General features: G+C 36.5%; 1 protein-coding gene across 3 annotated transcripts in view; it reads left to right on the top strand.

Moving 5' to 3' along the window:
• The window catches only part of Cka (Connector of kinase to AP-1), a 98,466-nt gene that overhangs the window by 370 nt on the left and 74,518 nt on the right, over window positions 1-23,578 (top strand). The window lies entirely within an intron of this gene.

Raw genomic sequence — 23,578 nt, 5'->3', positions numbered from 1 at the left:
CTCCTGATGAAGCCACATAAATTATTTTTGCTATCTTGAGAAGGGGTTAGGTTAGGGAAATTGAATTTTTATTAACGGGAAGGTGCCTAATGGATATTCTTTAAAAAATTTCATTCTATAGAATGTAAAAATAATATCCAACTGCACTTAGGGTATAAAGATATAATATCATGCTAGACAGATAATAACATTTTTAAGACTCATAAATCTTTACCTACCTAGCTTAATATTTGACTGTCTATGCAATATACAGAATATCTACCTAGTTGGATAATAACATAGCTTAGTGTTTTGGATAGGCCTAGGCTATATATCCAAATAGGCAGATAAGAAGATTCTCTAAGCAGTTTTGGGTTAATATCCAACTAGCCAGATAAATTGTTTCTCTTAGGAACAGCAAGAATATCCACCTAGTTGGATAATAATGTAGCTTAGTGTTTCTAGTATATATATCCAACTGGGCAGATAAGAAGATTCTCTAAGCAGTTTAGGGTTAATATCCAACTAGCCAGATAATTCATTTCTCTTAGGCACAGCATGAACATGTAACTAGGCTAGGTGGATAATACCAAGTCTTAACACTTCTGATATAGCCTATATCCAACTGGGAGGATAAGTAAAGTCCATTACACAGTTTTCAGATAATATCCAACTAGCCAGATAAATTGTTTCTCTTAGGTACAGCAAGAATATCTAACTAGGTGGATAATAATGTAGCTTAGTGTTTCTGATATCTATCCAACTAGGCAGATAAGAAGATTCTCTAAGCAGTTTGGGGTTAATATCAAACTAGCCAGCTAAATTGTTTTTCTTAGTCAGAGAGAATATCTACCTAGTTCTATAATAATGTTGCTTAGTGTTTCTGATATATATCCAACTAGGCAGATAAGAAGATTCTCTAAGCAGTTTGGGGTTAATATCCAACTAGCCAAATAATTCATTTCTCTTAGTCATAGCATGAACATCTAACTAGGTGTATAATACCAAGTCTTAACCCTCCTGATATATCCAACTAGGAGGATAAGTAAATTTCATTATACAGTTTTGGGATAATATTCAACTAGCCAGATAAATTGTTTCTCTTAAGCACAGCAAGAATATCTAACTAGGTGGATAATAATGTAGCTTAGTGTTTCTGATATAGATCCAACTAGGCAGATAAGAAGATTCTCTAAGCTGTTTGGGGTTAATATCCAACTAGCCAGATAAATTGTTTCTCTTAGGCTGAGAGAATATCTATCTAGTTGGATAATATTGTTGCTTAGAGTTTCTAATATATATCCAACTAGGCAGATAAGAAGATTCTCTAAGCAGTTTGTGGTTAATATCCAACTAGCCAGATAATTCATTTCTCTTAGGCACAGCATGAACATCTAACTAGGTGGATAATACCAAGTCTTAACACTCCTGATATATATCCAACTAAGAGGATAAGTAAATTCCATTAGGCTATACAGTTTTGGGATAATATCCAACTAGCCAGATATATTGTTTCTCTTGGGCAAAGCAAGAATATCTAACTAGGTGGATAATAATGTAGCTTAGTGTTTCTGATATATATCCAACTAGGCAAATGAGAGGATTCTCTAAGCAGTTTGGGGTACATATCCAACTAGACAGATAATTCGTTTCTCTTAGGCAGAGAGAATATCTACCAAGTTTGATAACAATGTTGCTTAGTGTTTCTGATATATATCCAACTAGGCAGATAAGAAGATTCTCTAAGCAGTTTGGGGTTAAGCATGAACATCTAACTAGGTGGATAATACCAAGTCTTAACACTCCTGATATATATCCAACTAGGAGGATAAGTAAATTTGATTAGGCTATGCAGTTTTGGGATAATATCCAACTAGCCAGATAAATTGTTTCTCTTAGGCTGAGAGAATATCTACCTAGTTGGGTAATGATGTTGCTTAGAGTTTCTGATATATATCCAACTAGGAAGATAAGAAGAATCTCACAGCAGATTAGGGTTAATATCCAACAAGCTAGATAATTCATTTATCTTAGTCACAGCATGAACATCTAACTAGGTGGATAATACCAAGTCTTAAACCTCCTGATATATATCCAACTAGGAGGATAAGTAAATTTGATTAGGCTTTGCAGTTTTGGGATAATATTGAACTAGCCAGATAAATTGTTTCTCTTAGGCTGAGAGAATATCTACCTAGTTGGATAGTAATGTTCCTTAGTGTTTCTGATATATATCCAATTAGGCAGATAAGAAGATTCTCTAAGCAGTTTGGGGTTAAAATCCAACTAGGCAGATAATTTATTTCTCTTAGCCACAGCATGAACATCTAACTAGGTGGATAATACCAAGTCTTAAGACTCCTGATAGCCTATACATCCAACTAGGAGGATAAATAAATTCCATTAGGCTGTGCAGTTTTGGGATAATATCCAACTAGCCAGATAAATTGTTTCTCTTAGGCACAGCAAGAATATCTAACTAAGTGGATAATGCTGAATCTTAGATCTTCTGATATATATTTAACTAGGCAGGAAGTTACTTAACAAAGCCTACCTAGTTTGATTAATATCAGAAGGGCTAGGATAAAGTATTATCCACTAAGTTAGATGTTCATGCTATGTCTAAGAGAAAAAATTGTCTGACTAGTTGGATATTATCACTAATTTGTATGAAGAATTAACTTATCTGTCTAGTTATATATATATCACAAACATTAAGTTAAAGTATTATCCACCTAATTAGAGATACTAAGTTGGCTCTTATGCTTTATTGCATTTGGCTAGCAAGATAAAACTATTTTTCTTTTAAATTTTAATTATTCTCCTAGTTGGATAATTTCTTATTTGCTTAAAAGGATTTTTCAGATAGCTAACTAGTTGGATAATTTTGGCAATAACTAAGTATGGTTGGATATTATTTTTACATTCTATAGAATAGAAATTTTTAGATAATATTCATTGGGTATACTCCCCTAAGTCTTGGAAATTTGGGTAAAATTCTAGGTGGCATAATTTAGCTAAGATGAAAGTGAAAATGTCATTTGATGCCTTTTTTATTCTCTTTTGTAATTCAATAGGCCTAATCATTTGTGGGGAAGGTGCCCAATGGATATTCTTTAACAAATTACATTCTATAGAATGTAAAAATAATGGTAATTGTTTAGCCTTGTGTCGCATCATAAGGAGACATGCTAAGAAAACAATTCTTACTTTAAAATATGTATAATGATCATAGTTCTTATATTATCCAACGGGAGAACCTTTATCACCAAGTCTTTCCTCTAAAAATCCTTCTTTTTCCAGCTTAAAAGAAAATGTTTCCAAAACCCATGCTAAAAGTACCACGTTGCTCAAGTCTTTTGAAATTGCCGCGGTAAACTGCCGCCAAACAAGTTGTTTTATAGATAGCGTTTAGCACGTGTGTCAAAAAACATGTTTAAAGAAAAAGTAGTGGTAAATTGAAATTATGGAAATTGTGAATTCTGTTTTAAATCATGCCATTAACAAAAAATAAAACTCATTAAAAAAAAATTCTGTGCATCTTTTGTAACCTAACCTGATAACTTGAATTCAAAATCAACAGATTTTTTATATAATTTTTTTATATTATTTCATTTCTTTTCAATGCCGTGCATATTTTGTATTTTCGCCAAAAATACAACATTTTGATTTTCCCCACTGCTATTAATATTTTGTATTTACGCCACTGCTATTCGCCCTTCGCTACTGCTGTTTAAAAAAAAAATATTAAAAAGACTGGCATGAACTCTAACTATAAAAGAACTTATTAGGCGGCAATTTAAAAAGAATTAAGCATTTAATTTTCAATGTGGTGATATTTGGAAACTTTTTCTCTTTTGAGGATTTTTAGAGGAAAGACTTGATGATAAAGGTTCTCCCGTTGGATAATATAAGAACTAGGATCATTATACATATTTTAAAGTAAGAACTGTTTTCTTAACATGTCTCCTTATGAGGTGTTGCAAGGCTAAACAATTACCAAAATAATATCCAACTACACTTAGTATCAAGATAAAATATCATGCTAGACAGATAGGCTAATAAAATTTTTAAGACTCTTGGACCTTTACCCACTTAGCTGAATATTTTACTGTCTATACAATAGGCTATATAGAATATTTACCTAGTTGGATAATAACATAGCTTTTTGTTGTGGATATATATTCAACTAGGCAGATAAGAAGATTCTCTAAGCAATTTTTGGTTAATATCCAACTAGCCAGATAAATTGTTTCTCTTAGGAACAGCAAGAATATCCACCTAGTTGGATAATAATGTAGCTTAGTGTTTCTGATATATATATCCAACTAGGCAGATAAGAAGATTCTCAAAGCAGTTTGGGGTTAATATCCAACTAGCCAGATAATTCATTTCTCTTAGGCACAGCATGAACATGTAACTAGGTGGATAATACCAAGTCTTAACACTTCTGATATAGCCTATATCCAACTGGGAGGATAAGTAAATTCTATTACACAGTTTTCAGATAATATCCAACTAGCCAGATAAATTGTTTCTCTTAGGCACCCAGATCTCTGAAAGAGATCTGGGGGTCGTTGTAGACGAAGACCTTAATTTCAACTGCCACACCCGAGCTGCAGTAGCAAAGGCAAACCAAACTCTCGGTCTCATCAAACGTACAATGACAAGTAGATCCCCTGCAATAATCACAAAACTTTACAAGAGCCTGGTGAGACCGAGATTAGAATTTGGAATGTGTGTCGCCACGCCAATTAATAAAACAGACCAGATGGCTCTCGAGTCTGTCCAAAGACGGGCGTCAAAATGCGTAAAGGGGCTCAGAGACATGGAGTATGAATACCGACTGCAGAGCCTCAAGCTACCAACTCTGACATACCGTCGGCGAAGAGGTGATATGATAATGACCTACAAACTGCTCAAGTCTTATGACAAGGACCTCTTTTAGCCTGCCCAGTTGTCAAGAACCAGGGGTCATTCAGCAAAGCTTTTTCGGAAGTGTGCTAATACAAGGAAGAGGAACCATTTCTTCTCCAACCGCATCCTAAGCCTCTGGAACGATCTGAGCAAAACGACAGGGAGTTCACCATCCGTTGACAGTTTCAAAGCCAATCTCGATAAGGAATGGGAAACCAAACTATGGCTCACGCAATGGGATGAAGCTGATGTCCCGCGGCCCTATCATCACTAACTGGCGTACACTGGACTCGTCCATATCGCTAGCAAGTGCGATTTAAGGTAATTTTAAGGTAGGCACAGCAAGAATATCTAACTAGGTGGATAATAATTTTGCTTAGTGTTTCTAATATATATCCAGCTAAGCAGATAAGAAGATTCTCTAAGAAGTTTGGGGTTAATACCAAACTAGCCAGATAGTTCCTTTATCTTAGGCACAGCATGAACATGTAACTAGGTATATAATACCAAGTCTTAACACTCCTAATATATCCAACTAGGAGGATAAGTAAATTCTATTATACAGTTTTGGGATAATATCCAACTAGCCAGATAAATTGTTTCTCTTAGGCACAGCAAGAATATCTAACTAGGTGGATAATAATGTAGCTTAGTGTTTCTGATATATATCCTACTAGGCAGATAAGAAGATTCTATAAGCTGTTTGGGGTTAATATCCAACTAGCCAGATAAATTGTTTCTCTTAGGCTGAGAGAATATCTACCTAGTTGGATAATAATGTTGCTTAGAGTTTTTGATATATATCCAACTAGGTAGATAAGAAGATTCTCTAAGCAGTTTTGGGTTAATATCCAAGTAGGCAGATAATTCATTTTTCTTTGGCACAGCATGAATATCTAACTAGGTGGATAATACCAAGTCTTAACACTCCTGATAGCCTATATATCCAACTAGGAAGATAAGTAAAGTCGATTTGGCTTTGCAGTTTTATGATAATATACTACTTGCCAGATAACTGGCTTCTATTAGTGATATATTATATATACCTATTTTTGGATGATGGCAGATGAGTGTGCTATATGCATCTACAACAATTCATATAAAAAGATTCTCTCAGAAGGGTAGTGTTAATATCCCACTAACAACAAAGTTCATTTATCTTAGTCACATCAATAAAATCTAACTAGGAGTATAAGACCAAGTATTTACAATCCTGATATATATCCAACTAAGAGGATAAATAAATTCCATTAGGCTCTGCAGGTTTGGGATAATATCAAACTTGCCAGATAAATTGTTTCTCTTAGGCACAGCAAGAATATCTAACTAGGTGGATAATAATGTAGCTTAGTGTTTCTGTTATATATCCAACTAGCCAGATAAGAAGATTCTCTAAGCAGTTTGGGGTTAATATCCAACTAGCCAGATAATTCATTTCTCTTAGGCAAAGCATGAACATCTAACTAGGTGGATAATACCAAGTCTTAACCCTCCTAATATATCCAACTAGGAGGATAAGTAAATTTCATTATACAGTTTTGGGATAATATTCAACTAGCCAGATAAATTGTTTCTCACAGCAAGAATATCTAACTAGGTGGATGATAATGTAGCTTAGTGTTTCTGATATATATCCAACTAGGCAGATAAGAAGATTCTCTAAGCTGTTTGGGGTTAATATCCAACTAGCCAGATAAATTGTTTCTCTTAGGCTGAGAGAATATCTACCTAGTTGGATAATACTGTTGCTTAGAGTTTCTGATATATATCCAAATAGGCAGATAAGAAGAATCTCAAAGCAATTTAGGGTTAATATCCAACTAGCCAGATAATTCATTTTTATTAGGCACAGCATGATCATCTAACTTGGTGGATAATACCAAGTCTTAAAACTCCTGATATATATCCTACTATGAAGATACGTAAATTCGTTTAGGCTATGCAGTTTTGGGATAATATACAACTAGCCAGATAAATTGTTTCTCTTAGGCTGAGAGAATATCTACCTAGTTGGATAATAATGTTGCTTAGAGTTTTTGATATATATCCAAATAGGCAAATAAGAAGATTCTCTAAGCAATTTGGGGTTAATATCCAACTAGCCAGATAATTCATTTCTCTTAGGCACAGCATGAACATCTAACTAGGTGGATAATACCAAGGATTAACACTCCTGACATATATCCAACTAGGAGGATAAGTAAATTCTATTAGGCTATGCAGTTTTGGGATAATATCCAACTAGCCAGATAAATTGTTTCTCTTAGGCACAGCAAGAATATCTAACTAGGTGGATAATGCTGAGTCTTAGATCTTCTGATATATATTTAACTAGGCAGGAAGTTACTTAACTAGTCTACCTAGTTTGATTAATATCAGAAGGGCTAGGATAAAGTATTATCCACCAAGTTAGATGTTTATGCTATGTCTAAGAGAAAAAATTGTCTGACTAGTTGGATATTATCACTAATTTGTATGAAGAATTGACTTATCTTTCTAGTTAGATATATATTACAAGCATTAAGTTATAAGTATTATCCACCTAGTTAGAGATACTAAGTTGGTTCTTATGCTTCATTGAATTTGGCTAGCAAGATAAAACTATTTTTCTTTTAAATTTTAATTATTTTCCTAGTTGGATAATTTCTTATTTGCTTAAAAGGATTTTTCAGATAGCTAACTAGTTGGATAATTTTGGCAATAACTAAGTATGGTTGGATATTATTTTTACATTCTATAGAATAAAAATTTTTAGATAATATCCATTGGATATACTCCCTCACTTGTGGGGCTTGTTGCATTTTGAGCCCTTATAGGGGCCCCAAAGGTATTTCATTTTTGTAACCACACAAAGAAGTTATCAACACTAGGCTAGTTAAGTTATTGAAAAGTGGTTAAATTGTATCATTAGTTTATAAAAAAGTTGTTCAAGGGTAATATCTTCCAAAAATACTGATTTGTAGCAATTCAAACCTCATTTCTTATGCAACTCAAATATAAACCCTTTTCCTACTGTTTCAAGGGTAAAATTTTACTTCAGCTACTTTGGGCTATCTTGGAAAGGGGTTAGATTAGGAAAATGAAACTTTCAGGGATTTGTCTACAGGCTAAACTATGTCACATGAAGGTATTTTGAAGTACATATCTCCTTGCCTTCTCCCTCTAGAGAGTCCTGAAATTTGCCTACATGACAGGTACCTATTGAAAATTTGACAAAATAACATTTTACCTTAATTTTCAGTTGTCAGTTTCTTTTTCTCTGGCCTCAATTCTAAAAACATAATTCCTGTTGTTTGAGTAGAATTTTACACAATATCATTGTTTTTTTTCAAAATTTAGGAAATGTATTTGCATATCTTTAAAACCTTATAAATTGGGATTGAGCAAAGTTTTGACGTTGTAAACAATTCCGTTGTACTTCATTTAAGCAGAAGATTTATTTTGTTAGTTTTGAAATTTATAACACAGATTTTAAAGGTCTTCAAAGGTTAAGACTCTCTAAAGAGAGGAGTTGAAGTAGTTGATTGAGAATACCTTCCCAGGACATACTTTAGCCTGTAGACCCATCCCTGAAAGTTTCATTTTCCTAACTTAACCCCTTTCCAGATAGCCAAAAGTAGCTCAAGTATAATTTTACCATTTCAAGTTTTTCAAATGCCATCAACAAAAATAGCACTGAATTTTGCAATTCAAAACTTTGCTGTCTGCAATTCAGGGTATATATTTGCACATTAGGGGGGTGGGTGTGGATAAGTTTCATTGTAACTTTGCAATTGGCTATACAATTTACCTTGAATGAAAGTGAAAACATCATTTTATGCTTTTTTTATGCTCTTTCATAATCCATACAAAATATCTTTGTGGTTCCTTTAAGGGTTGAATGTACAATTAGCCCCAGAAGCAATCATTGAATTATAAAAGAGCATTAAAAAGGCATCAAATGACATTTTCACTTTCATCTTAGCTAAATTATAGTGCCACCTAGAAATTTACAAAAATTTGCTATTTTACAGGTCTATACCTATTGGGTAAAATTCTAGTTTAATTATTTTTTGCTATCTTGGAAAGGGGCTAGGTTAAGCAGCATTCACATGCATGTCTAGCTAAAATCTTGTGTCTAGACATGTCTCTAGCTAGACATCAATATCTAGGATATTACTGTTCACAAGAAGAATTCACTGCTTAGCTGAAACTACAGATTTAGTTTCAAATAGGTTATAGTTGTCATTTCTAGCAAATTGAGAGAGCTTATGCAGGCAAAACTTTCAAAATTGTAATCCCTATTTTTGCTGTCATAAGATAATAGATAAGACAAGCCAAACAATTTGCCTTAGTGTGCTTCACTATTATGTCTGGTGTTGCATATTTGCCTAAAATGAAAAAAAAATAACTAATGAGAAAACAAAAATTAAATTTTCCCCTAGTTACTGCTCACTTAGGTTGTGGCCATCCTTAAATTGCAGCTTGAAGCAAAATTAAGGATTGTCATACTTGTAATGATCTGTTATGACTTCTATGTTTTTTTTTGCTAAATTTGGGTAGAGGACTCAGCAGTTTCCCAGTTGTACATGTACTCTTGCTGCTTTCTCAGACTAAGGAGTGTTGCTTGAAGATCTTTTTGGAATGACCTCTAGTCACAGAACATTCTGGGTGGTAAGGAGACAAGGGAGAACATTTTTGTTCTCCAAGGCTCAGGGTGTTTTTTCACAGTTAAAAAAAGTCTGGAAGAATAGGAAGATAAGTCTGCAAACCAAGATTAGAATATTAGAAGCTACAGTGATGACAGTGGTCAAATATGGCTCTGAAGCATGGACGCTCCAAAAAGCGGATGAAGATTTGCTAGATGTTTTCCAGAGAAATTGGTTAAGGATTGTTCCTGGTACCCGGCTGACTGACCGTATTTCAAACAATAGGCTATACAAAAAATGTGGTTCAATACTGCTCTCTAGGGCTATAATGAAAGAAAGGTTGAGGTGATTAGGGCACATTGTGTGGATGAAGGATGACAGATTGCCGAAGATTGTTCTTTTCGGCCAACCATCTAGGGCTAAATGGAAAGCAGGTCATCCCCGTCTGGGGTGGGTGGACGTCATAAAGAAAGATTTAAAGGAAATGGGAGTTTCGTGGGTGGGTGTAAAAAGGGAGGCTTTGAATAGATTGGGGTGGAGGAGGATCGTGTGTAGCTGTGTTGGCCTCAGGCGGCTTGGTGCTGTGGTGAGTTGTTAGTAGTAGTAGTAGTAGTATTATCATGTCACCACAATTCCTCTGGTATGCAAGAGTAGGAAGCTTCAAGTGACCAAAGCTCTTTGTATGGTATTTGTTTGAGGCCTTCAATCAATTTGGTTGCTCTTTGCTGAACTCTTTCTAGAATTTCTTTGTCCTTCTTGAAATAGGGTGATGCCAGGGACATTCCAACCTCTAGGTATGGGGCAAACTAGTGCCTTGTAGAGCTTCATAAAGACACTTTGGTGTCTGCCAGAGATAGTTCTTTTGATCATTCTGAGAGGTTGGTAGGCAGACAACAATACAGATTTTGCATGGGTGCTGAACTTTAGTTGACAATCAACAATGACTCCAAGATCCCCCTCTTCAGAGACTGCAAAAAGGGTGTTGCCTTGGAAATGGTATTGCTGATGTGTGTTATGATTGCCAAAGTGGATTACATGGCATTTGTCAGCATTGAACAAGAGGAGCCATGTATCAGCCCAAGTCCCAAGAATAGCAAGGTCCTTTTAAATAGATTGCTAGTCACAGGTTGTGGCTGCTTTACCAACAAGTTTTGAATCATCAGCATAAAGAGAGAGGTGGTTTGAGAGAAGATAGGTTGCATCATTTATATATAAGTTGAAGAGACTTGGCCCAAGAATGGTCCCCTGGGGAATGCAGCTTAAAACAGTTGTTGACAAGGAGAAATGAGGGACACCTTGAGAGTTATGAACTCTTACAACTTGCATTTTTTCTGAAAGGAAACTCTGTATCCACTTGACAATAATGTAGTGTTCCTCAATTTAAGATTTATTTAGACCCAGGCACCTACAAGATAATAAAGCATAAGCACAAGCAAGGGCAGCAAACACAAGCAAGGTAAGCAAGCATCAACACAAACACAAGATCATATTGCTTCATCCTCCTTCTTCAATAATTCTAAAGACTCATCATACTACTTCTCTGAACTATGAATCACTCATTGCAGATGGCACCCGGCTTGCATTTGTTTGTATTATTTAACTAGCTGATCAGATGACATAATAAACTGTTGTGGCTATTCTGTTCTTGGTCCTTTGATGCACTTCAACTATATACATGCAGTGAATACTGCTGAGGGTTACAAGTTCAATCAAGCAGGGGGTCTTACAATCTGGCCAGACCTTGTAGTGATATTACCTGCCCTAGCACTATCAGCATCAGCATTTTCTTTGCAGTGGTGATCAGTTATGTTATCCTGTCTGGTGCAGGGTTCCAAATCAATGCTGGTCCCAATGGCATTCCACATGCTGGTGTCCCACATTGTCTCCAGTGTATCATTGCTACTCTGGGGAGGCTGATCCAGGGAGAAGACTCACATATATGTTTTCTTTTTCTTCTCAGTTCTTTGCCTTCTCTTTGCAAAAGGTAATAGGATCTTGGGCTATCAGCCATCACTATAACACAGGCAGTGTCCCAGACCCCATTGGGTTGCTTTTGATACAGGATGGTGTTGGCAGGTTTTACTGACTTCAAGGTTTTGGCATGTTGATCATAGCTCAATTTTAGATGTGTCTGTGCTTCTGTGCAGAATCATCTGAATTCTTCAGTTGGAACTACCTTCTTTTGCAGGTGATCTGGAGCACATGGGACAATGTACCACAACTGGTGGCTCATTAACAGCTGAGGTGGTGAGGCAAACCCATCTAATGGTGTATTCTTATATTTGAGTAGAGCAAGGTAAAAGTCATCATTTTTTTCAGCAGACTTCAGGAGAATCTATTTACATGTCTGGAAGGTTTTTTTGTCAAGTCCATTGGATTGTGGAAAGTTTGGGCTGGATGTGACATGTTTGATGCCCCAGTCAGATGTGAATTTTTGAAACTCAGAGGTGTACTGTCTTCCATTGTCTGTCATCAATGAATAGGGGATACCATGCCTTGCATGGTGTGATCTGAGCTTTGCAATGACTTCACCTGAGGTCAATAATCAACCAAAACCTGGTTAGTTGTGCCCTTCCAGATGAATAGATCTGATGCGACATACTGCCATGGCAATTGTGGTATCTTAGTCGGGATAAAGGTTTCTTTCTGATTGTTCTGACTGAACTTCTGACATGTATAACATGTTTGGATTATTTTTTCGATGCCTGCATTTAGACCTGGCGAACAGACAAGCATTCTTGCTTGCTGCTTGGTTTTTCCAATCCCTAGATGAGACGCATGCAGTTGTTTTAGTGTGTCGGACCTAAGTTTCTCAGGGATTACTATTCTCTCGCCCTTGAATATAATGCCATTTTGAAAGGTAGGCTCCTTCTGGACTGTCCAGTATGGCAAAAGATCCATACTGCAGAGCATGTAGCTGTTTGGCTATCCTTTGCTTATGATGCAGGACAGTTTAGCCAGCTGAGGGTCTTCCTGCATTTCCTGTGAGTTTTGTGTTGCTGACAGGTAGAAATCTAACAACTTGATGAACATAGATTTCCAGCTCCCTATGCAGGCTCTCATCAGTGTCAGCAAGATTTAATCTTGATAACGCATCTGCTATGGGTATCTCTTTTCCAGGTAGGTAAAAAAGGGTCAGATCATATGGTTGAATTTGTATCGTCATTCTCTGAATTCTTGGTGGTACTTTCTGAAGAGGCTTTGACAGTATAGCCTCCAGTGGACAGTGGTCTGTAGTGACGCTTATTTTACTGCCATATAGATAATGGTGAAAATATCTACAACCAAAAACAATGGCATACAACTCCTTCTCGAGTTGTGAGTACTTCTTTTCAGTTGTGTTCAATGACCTGGATGCATAAGCGATGGCATTTCCTTCCAACAAGATGTATGCTCCAAGGTCATGTGAAGAAGCATCAACAGTGAGATCTAGTAATTTGCAAGTTGGGTTGAAGAAACTCAGGTGTGATACCATTGACTTCTCAACTGCATTTAAGGCTTTGTTATGTTTCTCTTTCCAGATAAATTCCTTCTGCTTTAGAAGGTCTTGCAAGTCCTTGTTTTGTGAGGAAAGATTAGGGATGTATTTAGCCAAGAAGTTCAACATTCCTAGCAAAGTGGCCAATTCCTCCTTGTTGTTTGGTCTTGGCATGTCATTGATTGCATGCAGTTTTTGCAGATTGGGTTGCATTCTGCTTGAGCTCACAATATGTCCGAAGTAGGACACACTTTGTACACAGAAGGTGCGCTTCTCTTGATTGAATTGTATCCCTTTGGCTTTTGCTCTTTCCAGTACAGTGGAGAGTTGCCTATCATACTTCCTATAGTTGAGCTGTAAACCAGTAGGTCATTGATGATGACTGCAAACCTGTCTAACACTTCAAGGGCTTCTTCAATTATCCTTTGGAACTCGTCTTGTGCTGAAACTATCCCAAAAGGCATGTGTTTGAAGTGGTATCTACCATGAATAGTATTGAAAGATGTCATAAGAGACGATTTGTGATCCAAGACAAGCAACCAGTAGTGATCCAAGAGAAGCAACCAGATATAGTGTCCAGCTTGCTGAAGTATTTTGCTCCATGTAATTTTGTGGTTATATCTTTGAGAGTAGCTATGGGGTAGAATGGCTGCTTGATGGATTTGTTCAGGTCCACTGGATAAATGCAGATTCTTAAGCTCCCATCCTTTTTTTCAATGGTGACCATGGCATTTACCCATTCCGTGGGTGTGGTTGCCTTCTCTATTATACCTTGTTCCTCCATTCTGTCTAGCTCTTGTTTCAGCTTATCTTTGAAAGATGCAGGCACTTTTATTGGTGGATACACCTTTAGCATGCTGCCCTCCTTCAAATAAATATGGCATTTTCCTTCTAATCTTCCAATACCTTTGAATAGGTCCTTGTATTTTTCAGCAGTGTTGCTGACATTATCCATGGTTGGTTCAGTTTCTATGCTCATCAGCAACTTCACTAGGTTCATATCAATGCTGGATCAGTTAGTCAGTTTCTGAGTTGATGGCATGATGTCTGGTTTGAATCTGTGCCTTTAACCACAACCCTCAGGACAAGGGTTTTAAGTTATGTCCAGGGGCATATAAGAACAATGTTGGCGCAATGTGTTATTTATTATTTTTTTTTTCTTTAGAGCAGGGCAGTTTGTATCAAAGAAGTTGTTGTAGAAACTTCGAAAAGGGCTCATTCCATTGGAAATTGGAGTGGCTTGTTTCCTTTTGTATAGTCGAAAGTGATTGGAAGGCCACTAACACCCCTTCCATGCCCACCATTTCCCAAAACACATCCAATCAAAATTTTGAGATAGCCACTTTGTTCAGCATAGTTGATTTTCAGATAAAAATTATGTTTTTAAGGAGGACACTCCTCCACACCCCTCAGGGCAAGGGTTGTAAGTTATGCCCTGGGAACATAAGATTTTTATAGAAAGCATTGTTGTAGAAACTTAAAAAGGGCTCACTCAATTGGAAATTCAAAGGGCTAGTGCCCTTTTTAATAGTTGAAAGTGATTGGAGGGCAACTAACCCCCTCTCACGCCCAACCTTTCCCAAAACATATCCAATCACAATTTTGAGATAGCCATTTTATTCAACGTAGTTTTAAGTTCTGGAAATTAGGTCTTTGAGGATGACAACCCTCCCACAGCCCTCAGGGCAAGGGTTGTAAGTTTTGCCCTGGGGGCATATAAGGTTTTGTATAGACAGCGTTGTTGTAGAAACTTCAGAAACGGCTCATTCAATTGGAAATTTAAATGGTGAGTTGCCTTTTTAATCATCAAAAGTGATTCTAAGGCAACTGACACCCCTTCCATGCCTGCCATTTCCCCAAACACATCCAATCAAAATTTTCATATAGCCATTTTGTTCAACTTAGGTGAAAGTTCTGGAAATTATATGTTTGACCAGGACACTCCCCCCACAGTCTTCAGGGGCAAGGGTTATAAGTTATGCCCTGGGGGCATATATGGTTCTTATGAAAGGGATGCTCATATAAACTTCATAGAGGGCTCATTTGATTGAGAATTGAAAGTTCTAGTTCACTTTTTAAGAGTCAAGAGATTTAAGGGCAACTAGCCCCCCCCCCCCACCCTTTTTTTTTCCAAACCCATCTGCTACAAATTTTCGATGGCCAGTTTTTTGGAAATTGTTCAAAAAATTAGATAACAAAACTCCCCCCAGGGCCTGGGGGATAGGCATTGTAAGTGTTGTCCTGGGGGCGTATATGGTTCTTATGAAAGAATTGCTTGTATAAACTTCAGAGGGGGCTCATTTGATTGTAAATTGAAAGTTCTAGTTCATTTTTAATATTCAAAAGATATCCAAGGGCAACTAGCCCCCCCCCCCCCCCAACACACACACCCTTTTTCCCCAAGCCCATCTGATAAAATTTTTATAATAGCCATTTCATTAAAAATAGTTCAAAGTTCAGATAAGAAAAATTCCTGTGTCGACTGAACTTGCCAGGGACCGGAGGCAGGCGTTATGAATAATGCTCTAGGGGCATAAATAGTTCTTATGGAAGGTATGCTTGTATAAAATTTGGAGTGCTCATTTGATTTTAAATTGAAAGTTCTTGTTCACTTTTTAAGAGTCAAAAGAGATTTGTGGGAAACTAGCCCCCCCCCCCCCCCTCCTTCACGCCCTAAATGCATCAGATAAAAGTTTTGAGATAGAAATTTTGTTAAAAATAGTTCAAAGTTCTGATAACAAAAATCTCCAGTGTTGATACAGCCCCCCAGGGCCCGGGAGTAGGCGTTGTAAGTTCTTATAAAAGGGATGCTTGTATAAACTTTCTAGAGGGTTCATTTGGTTGGAAATTGAACTTGTAATTCACTTTTTAAGAGTCAAAAGTGATTGGATGGCAGCTAGCCTCCCCCCACACTTGATTTATTTTTTCCCCAGATGCACTTCATATAGAAGGGGTCATCGTATAAACTTCAAAGGGGGCTCATTCGGTTGGAAATCGAGAGTTCTAGTGCCTTTTTTAAGAGTCAAAAGTGATCGGAGGTCAACTAGCCCTCCCAAGCCCCTTTTCCCCAAATACATAGGAAAAAAAAATTGAGGTAAGCCATTTTGTTAAAAATAGTTCAAAGATCATATAACAAAAACTCCTTTGCATATGGTCATTTCGTTACAAATAGTTCAAAGGTCAGATAAGAAAAACTCCTGTGTTGACGCACCCCCCCCCCCCTCCCCAGGGCTGGGGGCAGGCGTTGTAAGTATTTTTCTGGGGGCATATATAGTTTTTATGGAAGATATTCTCGTATAAGCTTTGGAGGACGCTCATATGATTGGAAATGGAGATGAATTTTTAGTTTTTCAAGTATCAGAAGAGATTGAAGGGCAACTAGCCCCCCTCTCGATGCCCTATTTTCCTCAAACACATTTGATTAGAACATAAAGAGAGCAATTTTTTTCAAAATAATTCATAGGTCAGATAACAAAAACTCCGGTGTCGACACAACCCCGCAGGGCCCAGGGGGCAAGCATTGTAAGCTATGTCCTTTGGCCGTATGTGGTTCTTATGAAAGGGATTCACGTATACACTTCAGAGAGGGTTCATTTGAATGTAAATTAAAAGTTGTAGTGCATTATATCAGAGTGAAAAAAAGATCAGAGGGCAATTAGCCCCTCCTGCCCTCCACGCCTTTGGGTGTATTGGATGGATAAACCCATCCGATAAAAAATTGAGGTCACCATTTTGTTAATAAATAGTTCAACCATCAGATATTAAAACTCCAGGGTCAACACAGCCCCCCAGGGCCCAGGGACAGGCATTGTAAGTTATACTCTGGGTATATATATGGTTCTTATAGAAGGGATACTTGTATAAACTTCAGAGAGGGCTCGTTTGATTGAAAATAGAAAGTTCTAGTTCACTTTAAAGAGTCAAAAGAGACTGAAGATTAATTAGTCCCCCCCCCCCCTTTTCCTCCAAACTCATCCAATAAAAATTTTGAGATAGAAATTTTTTTAAAAATATTTAAAAAATTAGATAATAAAAACTCCAAGGTTGACACAAACCCATTTTTTCACTTTGATATTGTTACTTTGATACCAGTTTTGACACTTTGATGAATATTTGATTTTTTTGAAAAAAAAGTTTGAGTTTGAAATAAGGAATTTTTAAAAACTTGAAATTTTTTGCAATCAAAAACAAACAAAAATTAATTTTAAAAAAAATTCATAAAATAAGTTTTTCAAAGAAAAGTAAAGGCCATTTTAAACTTGAGCTCAGCAGATATAAATACCTTTTAAAATTCAAACTCAAAACGACCAGAAATTACTATTAAAGAATAAATGAAACTCAATACGAACAGAAATTAAATAAACAATCATAACAAAAACATACAACAAGTAATAATTTAAATGAATAAATATATCTTAAAGAGAGTAATGCTTAGATTGAATATTAAAATCAAGCTTAAAACGAAAAAAAATATTTTCATATTGAAGTATAAATGAAAATTAAAATGAACAGAAATTAAATAAACAATCAATGCAAAGAAACATACAATAGATATTAATGTAAATTAATAAATAAATCTTAAAACGAGTGAAACTTAAATTGAATGTGCAATTCAAGCTTGAAACAAAACACAAATCACTACAAACAAGAGTTTGGGTATCACCTCCTTCTCTCACTGTAAAAATCTAAAACCTACTGCGTCATTGGCGCTTTACTGAAAACTGTATGCGTCTTGAACAGTCTTGGAAAGTATAAACAACATCAAATTAAATATTTGATGTATAATTATATTAATTGTTGAAAGATCAATCAGTTCAAGAATTTATTTCACTGTAATTGTATTTTCATTTTCAATGCTGTAAGAAGTGGAAAAGAAAATATTTATAATATAATTTGTTTTCGGTTAAGCACCAATGACGCAGTGGGCTTTTGGTTTTTATTTGCAGTTGGGAAGGGAGGCAGTATCCAAACACTTGTTTGTAGTGAAACTATATTTGTCTCTAACAACTTTAAAATGAGCTAACAGATTGAACTGAATATTTGATGTATAATGATATTAATTGCTGAAAGCTCATCAGTTCAAAATGTTACTATAATTTTAATATTTATTTTCAGTATTAAGGGGAACGCTCTACAGATATGTAGGGTATCTCCATAGGAGGCATGGACCAAGGGGGGACCTTGTCCCTGGGGGTCCGTAATAGAATCTGGGGCACCCTCGCCCGGGGTCATAAATACAGGCGGAGGAGGAAGAAGGCCCCTCAAATGTACACTCAAAAGGGCCCACTTGTTTATCCACAAGTTCCATGAGTTGCAAACCTTCTCCCAGCAATGGGTTAAATTGCATGGTGATGCAGAACACCATCGCGGGAAGATCCTCTATAGGAGGAAAACTGTGGCAGGGCGTAAGATCCAGATCTATGGACAACGGCCTCTGCAAAGGGCTGCCTCGACCTTTTCGGGGTATACCTGCAAGACTGGGGACCTTGCGGTCAACTCTATTCCCACTTGAGGAGTGGCGCCCCTCGAGGAAATTATAGCCTAGTAAACGACACAGCATTCGCACGGGATTCTGACTAATAGAAAATTCTTCTAGGCATGGTATGTTTTGATGGGCGTTTGTGGGCTGAAAAACCTCTTCCTAGCTGATTTATCTATTACGGGTTGCCTCCCCGTAGTAGCATAATATTTGTAGGCATGAATATATAATGAGTCGGAGGTAATAGGCTTGAGATTGTCTGTGCAGGATTTCGACTCTTGTTGATAGAAGAGCATCGCCAAGCGCTGAAAACCATGTTGTGACCAAAATGGGCCCAGGATTGCACAAAGCCTCCATTCATGGAGGTCCCAGGGACTTCTTGCTGTCCGGTTCTAAGCCTGCTTAAGCACTTCGGTGTAGACTTGAGAAGATATGTGATCTCCGTCCTGCACTGGTATCGGGGATCATTGATTTTCCTGAGCCCATACAAGTTTCAATGACTTAAAGAACATGAAAATTGGAACTTGGAATGTTACGACGTTAAAAAATGACTATCGTATCTACATTTTGACTGACGAATTCAGACGATTGGAACTGGATCTATTAGGAGTTTCAGAAACTCATATCCCAGGGGTAGGAAGCATGAAATTAGGTGATATAGAATTTGTTTACTCAGGCAGGAAGGATGGGTTACATAGACAGGGAGTAGGGCTCATGATGAATAAGGAAGCGGCTAAGTCTTGTTTAGGCTGGGAATGTATTAATAACAGAATACTAATTGCTCATTTTATGACTAGAAAGTTCAAGGTATCAGTTATAGTAGTATACGCCCCTGTAGAACCGACTGATGGAGATACTAGTGACTCAGATGAATTCTACTTACAGTTACAGGAGCAAATAGACAAGGTCCCAGGTAGAAATATGATGTTATTGCTGGGAGATTTTAACGCCCAGGTTGGTAGAAATAAGGATAGATGGTATCCCAGCTTAGGTAAATTTGGTGTAGGAAAAGAAAACAGTAATGGATACAGACTTTTGCAATTTTGTAGGTATAACAATCTAATTATAACCAATACGGTGTTTGGTCATAAAATGGCTCATAAGTTAACATGGTATACACGTGATGGTAAGACAGCAAACCTTATTGATTATGTTATAGTAAACCGAAGACTGGTTGGATCAATACAAGATACTAGGGTATACAGGAGTGCTGTTATTGATGTTAAAAGTAAAGATCACCATCTAGTAGTGTCAAGGGTTAATTTAAAGCTGAAATATTGGAAGGGTAAGTACCTCCCGGGAAGTTATGATGTTAGTAGACTCCAGGATGAGAATTTGAGAGAAACTTTCCAGGAACAGTTGAATACTAAACTTGAGAGTTTAAAATTTGATAATGTGGAAGATGGTTGGAATAATTTTAGAAAAATAATTTGTGGAGTTGCTGAAGGTGTATTAGGGAAGAAAGCTAGAACTGCAGCTAAGAATATTATTGAAAAAGCTTTAAGTTTAATAGAAAGGAGAAAGGACTTGTAGCCTACAAGAATTATCTGAGTGATAGATCACATGAAAACAAAAGAAATGTAAAGAAAGTGGAGAAAGCATTGAAATATGAACTAAGGAGGTGTGAAGTGGAGGCCATGGATAAAATTGCCGAGGATTTAGAAGATGCAGCTAGACGGCATAATAGTAAAATATTGTACTGGCACGTTAACAAATTGAGAGGTAGCAGTCAATCCGGACTTGTCCCAGTTAAAGATAGGAATGGGGTGGCAATTAGCGATAAGACAAAAGCTAAAGCAAGATGGGCCGAACATTTTGAGAATTTGCTTAACCGAGATAGAGTTGCAGGAAAAAATATAGAGGACAATGAAAAAGGGTGCGATACCTTGGATGTGAAGGAAGATTTGTTTTGTGAGGAGGAATTAGAAACAGTACTAAAAGGATTAAAGAATAATAAGGCTCCAGGTGCTGATAGGGTAGTAAATGAGTTTCTTAAATATGGTGGCTCTGAGAATAGAAATAAGTTATTGGAGATTATGAATATGATTTTTGAAAAAGGGGAAGTACCTAACGATTTTAGGAAAACCTTAATTAAGCCACTTTATAAGAAAGGTGATAAAAGTGAGTGTGGTAATTATCGAGGCATTAGTCTGGTCTCTGTAGGTAGCAAATTGCTTAGTAATATGATACTTTTTAGACTGAGAGATGCCGTAGACAAAGTTTTAAGAGAAGAGCAGTGCGGTTTTAGAAAAGGTAGAGGATGTGTTGACCAAATTTTCACTCTTAGGTTAATAATTGAGAAGTGCCTAAGTTTTCAAACACCTTTGGTCCTCAGTTTTATAGATTATGAGCAAGCGTACGAATCTGTTGATAGAAGAGCTTTAGCAAATGTTTTATCCTTGTATGGTATACGAGACAAATACATTAAAGTGATTAGTGCTATGTACGAGACTAACACTGCTGCGGTTAAGGAAGGAAATGAGGTTAGCATCTGGTTTTGTATTAAATCAGGAGTTAAGCAGTGTTGTGTTCTATCCCCCTTTATTTGGATTATTTTGATGGACTTTGTATTAAGGAGCACAGGAAAGGCAATGGGAGACCACGGAATCAAATGGGGAGGAAAAAGTCTCCTGGACTTGGATTATGCTGATGATTTATGCATCCTAGATGAAAGTGTCAGCAAAATGAATGAAGTTTTAGAGGTTTTGCGAGTTCAGGGTGCTAGTATTGGTTTGAAAATTAATGTTAGGAAGACTAAGTCACTAAGGCTAGGAATAAGTGAAGATAAAAAGGTGAAGTTTTGTAATGAAAATATTGATCAGGTGGGCAGTTTCACTTACCTAGGTAGTATTATTAGTAAAGATGTTGGGAGCAGTGAAGATGTTAAAAATAGAATAGCCAAGGCTCAGGGTGTTTTTTCACAGTTAAAAAAGTCTGGAAGAATAGGAAGATAAGTCTGCAAACCAAGATTAGAATCTTAGAAGCTACAGTGATGACAGTGGTCAAATATGGCTCTGAAGCATGGACGCTCCGAAAAGCGGATGAAGATTTGCTAGATGTTTTCCAGAGAAATTGCTTAAGGATTGTTCTGGGTACCCGGCTGACTGACCGTATTTCAAACAATAGGCTATACGAAAAATGTGGTTCAATACCGCTTTCTAGGTCTATAATGAAAGAAAGGTTGAGGTGGTTAGGGCATGTTGTTCAGATGAAGGATGACAGATTGCCGAAGATTGTTCTTTTTGGCCAACCATCTAGGGCTAAACGGAAAGCAGGTCGTCCCCGTCTGGGTTGGGAGGACGTCATAAAGAAAGATTTAAAGGAAATGGGAACTTCGTGGGCGGGTGTAAAAAGGGAGGCTTTGAATAGATTGGGGTGGAGGAGGAGCGTGCGTAGCTGTGTTGGCCTCAGGTGGCTTGGTGCTGCGATGAGTTGTTAGTAGTAGTAGTAGTATTAAGTACAAAAGAAAATATTTGTCGTAAAATTGGTTTTCAGTAAAGTGCCAATGACGCAGTAGGTTTTAGACTTTTACAGTGAGAGAAGAAGGTCATACCCAAACTCTTGTTTGTAGTGATTTTTGTTTGTTTCAAGCTTCATTTGAATATTCAATTTAAGTTTCACTCGTTTTAAGATTTATTTATTAATTTACATTAATATCTATTGTATGTTTGCTTGCACTGTTGTTAATTTAATTTCTGTTCGTTTTAATTTTCATTTATACTTCAATAGGAATATATTTTTTTTCGTTTTAAGCTTGATTTTTATATTCAATCTGAGCATTACTCGCTTTAAAATTTATTTATTCTTTTATGTTATGGCTTGTTGTATGTTTTTTGCTATGTTTGTTTATTTAATTATAGTTTGTTTTGGGTTTTATTTATTCTTTAATAGTAACTTCTAGTCGTGTTGTGTTTGAATTTTAAAAGGTATTTATATATGCTAAGCTTAAGTTTAAAATGACCTTTACTTTTCTTTGAAAAACTTATTTTTCTGAATTTTTTTTTTAATTAATTACTGATTATACTGAGGAGAGTTGGTCAAATGTAATAACGGAAATTCTAAATGTTGAAAAGTCATGCACCAGAATTTCTCAAGTAAAACAGGCAAAAAGTTTACCTTTTTTAACTGCTAAAGTTAGCAAGCTAATCAATAGAAAACACAGAGTATGGAACCGCTAAATAAAAATAAGACCACAGAAAATTATCTAGTCTTCAAATCCTTTATTAATCAAACAACAAACCAAATAAAGGTCTTGAAGAGAAGGCTTGAAGAAAAACTGGCAGAGGAAGTTAAGGATAACCCTAAATCTTTCTGGCGTTATATCACTCAAAAATGTAGCATCAGACGCACAATCTCAGATATCCTGCATGATAGTAAATCAGTTGCTGTTCCTGAACTGAATGTTGAAATTTTCAATCAATATTTCTCTTCTGTTTTTTTTTTTTCGATTCCAGTACTGTATATCCAACACCTCCCTTATATGATGTATCACATAATATGGAACCAATTCTGATTACAGATACTTTGGTTCTAAAGGAGCTTAACATCCCTCAAACTGAACAAATCTGCTGGTCCAGATGGCATTCACCCACGTATCCTTCATGAATGCCATACGGTTTTGTATCAACCTCTTTCCCTTCTGTTCAAATTATCATTAAATCTTTCTAGACTACCTCAGGATTGGAAAACTGCACATATCAATCCTATTTTTAAAAAAGGTAGAAAGGACCTTTCTGAAAATTATTGACCCATCAGCATGACATCAGCATTTGTTGAGATTCTTGAAAGAATAATTGATTCTGCAGTTGTTAAACACCTTTAAGCAAACAATGTTTTACACAGTTCACAACATGGCTTTCGCTCTGGAAGATCTGTTGACACCAATCTCCTTGAATCATATGATCACATCACCAAGTTGCTTGATATTGGGGTACCTGCTGACATGATTCTGCTAGACTTTTCTGAAACTTTTGACAAAGTGTGTCACAATCAACTTGTAATTAAATTGCGTGCAGTTAAGCTCAAGGAGAAATCCCTGCTCTGGATCCTTGATTTTCTTTATTTGCGAAACCAGTGTGTTCAGTTGTTTGATGACTC

The sequence above is a fragment of the Artemia sp. Qi Xiang Cuo genome, chromosome 7 (assembly GCF_049724085.1).
Source record: "Artemia sp. Qi Xiang Cuo chromosome 7, ASM4972408v1, whole genome shotgun sequence".
Classification (NCBI taxonomy): domain Eukaryota; kingdom Metazoa; phylum Arthropoda; class Branchiopoda; order Anostraca; family Artemiidae; genus Artemia; species Artemia sp. Qi Xiang Cuo.
This window is presented reverse-complemented; position numbering and strand designations above follow the sequence as displayed.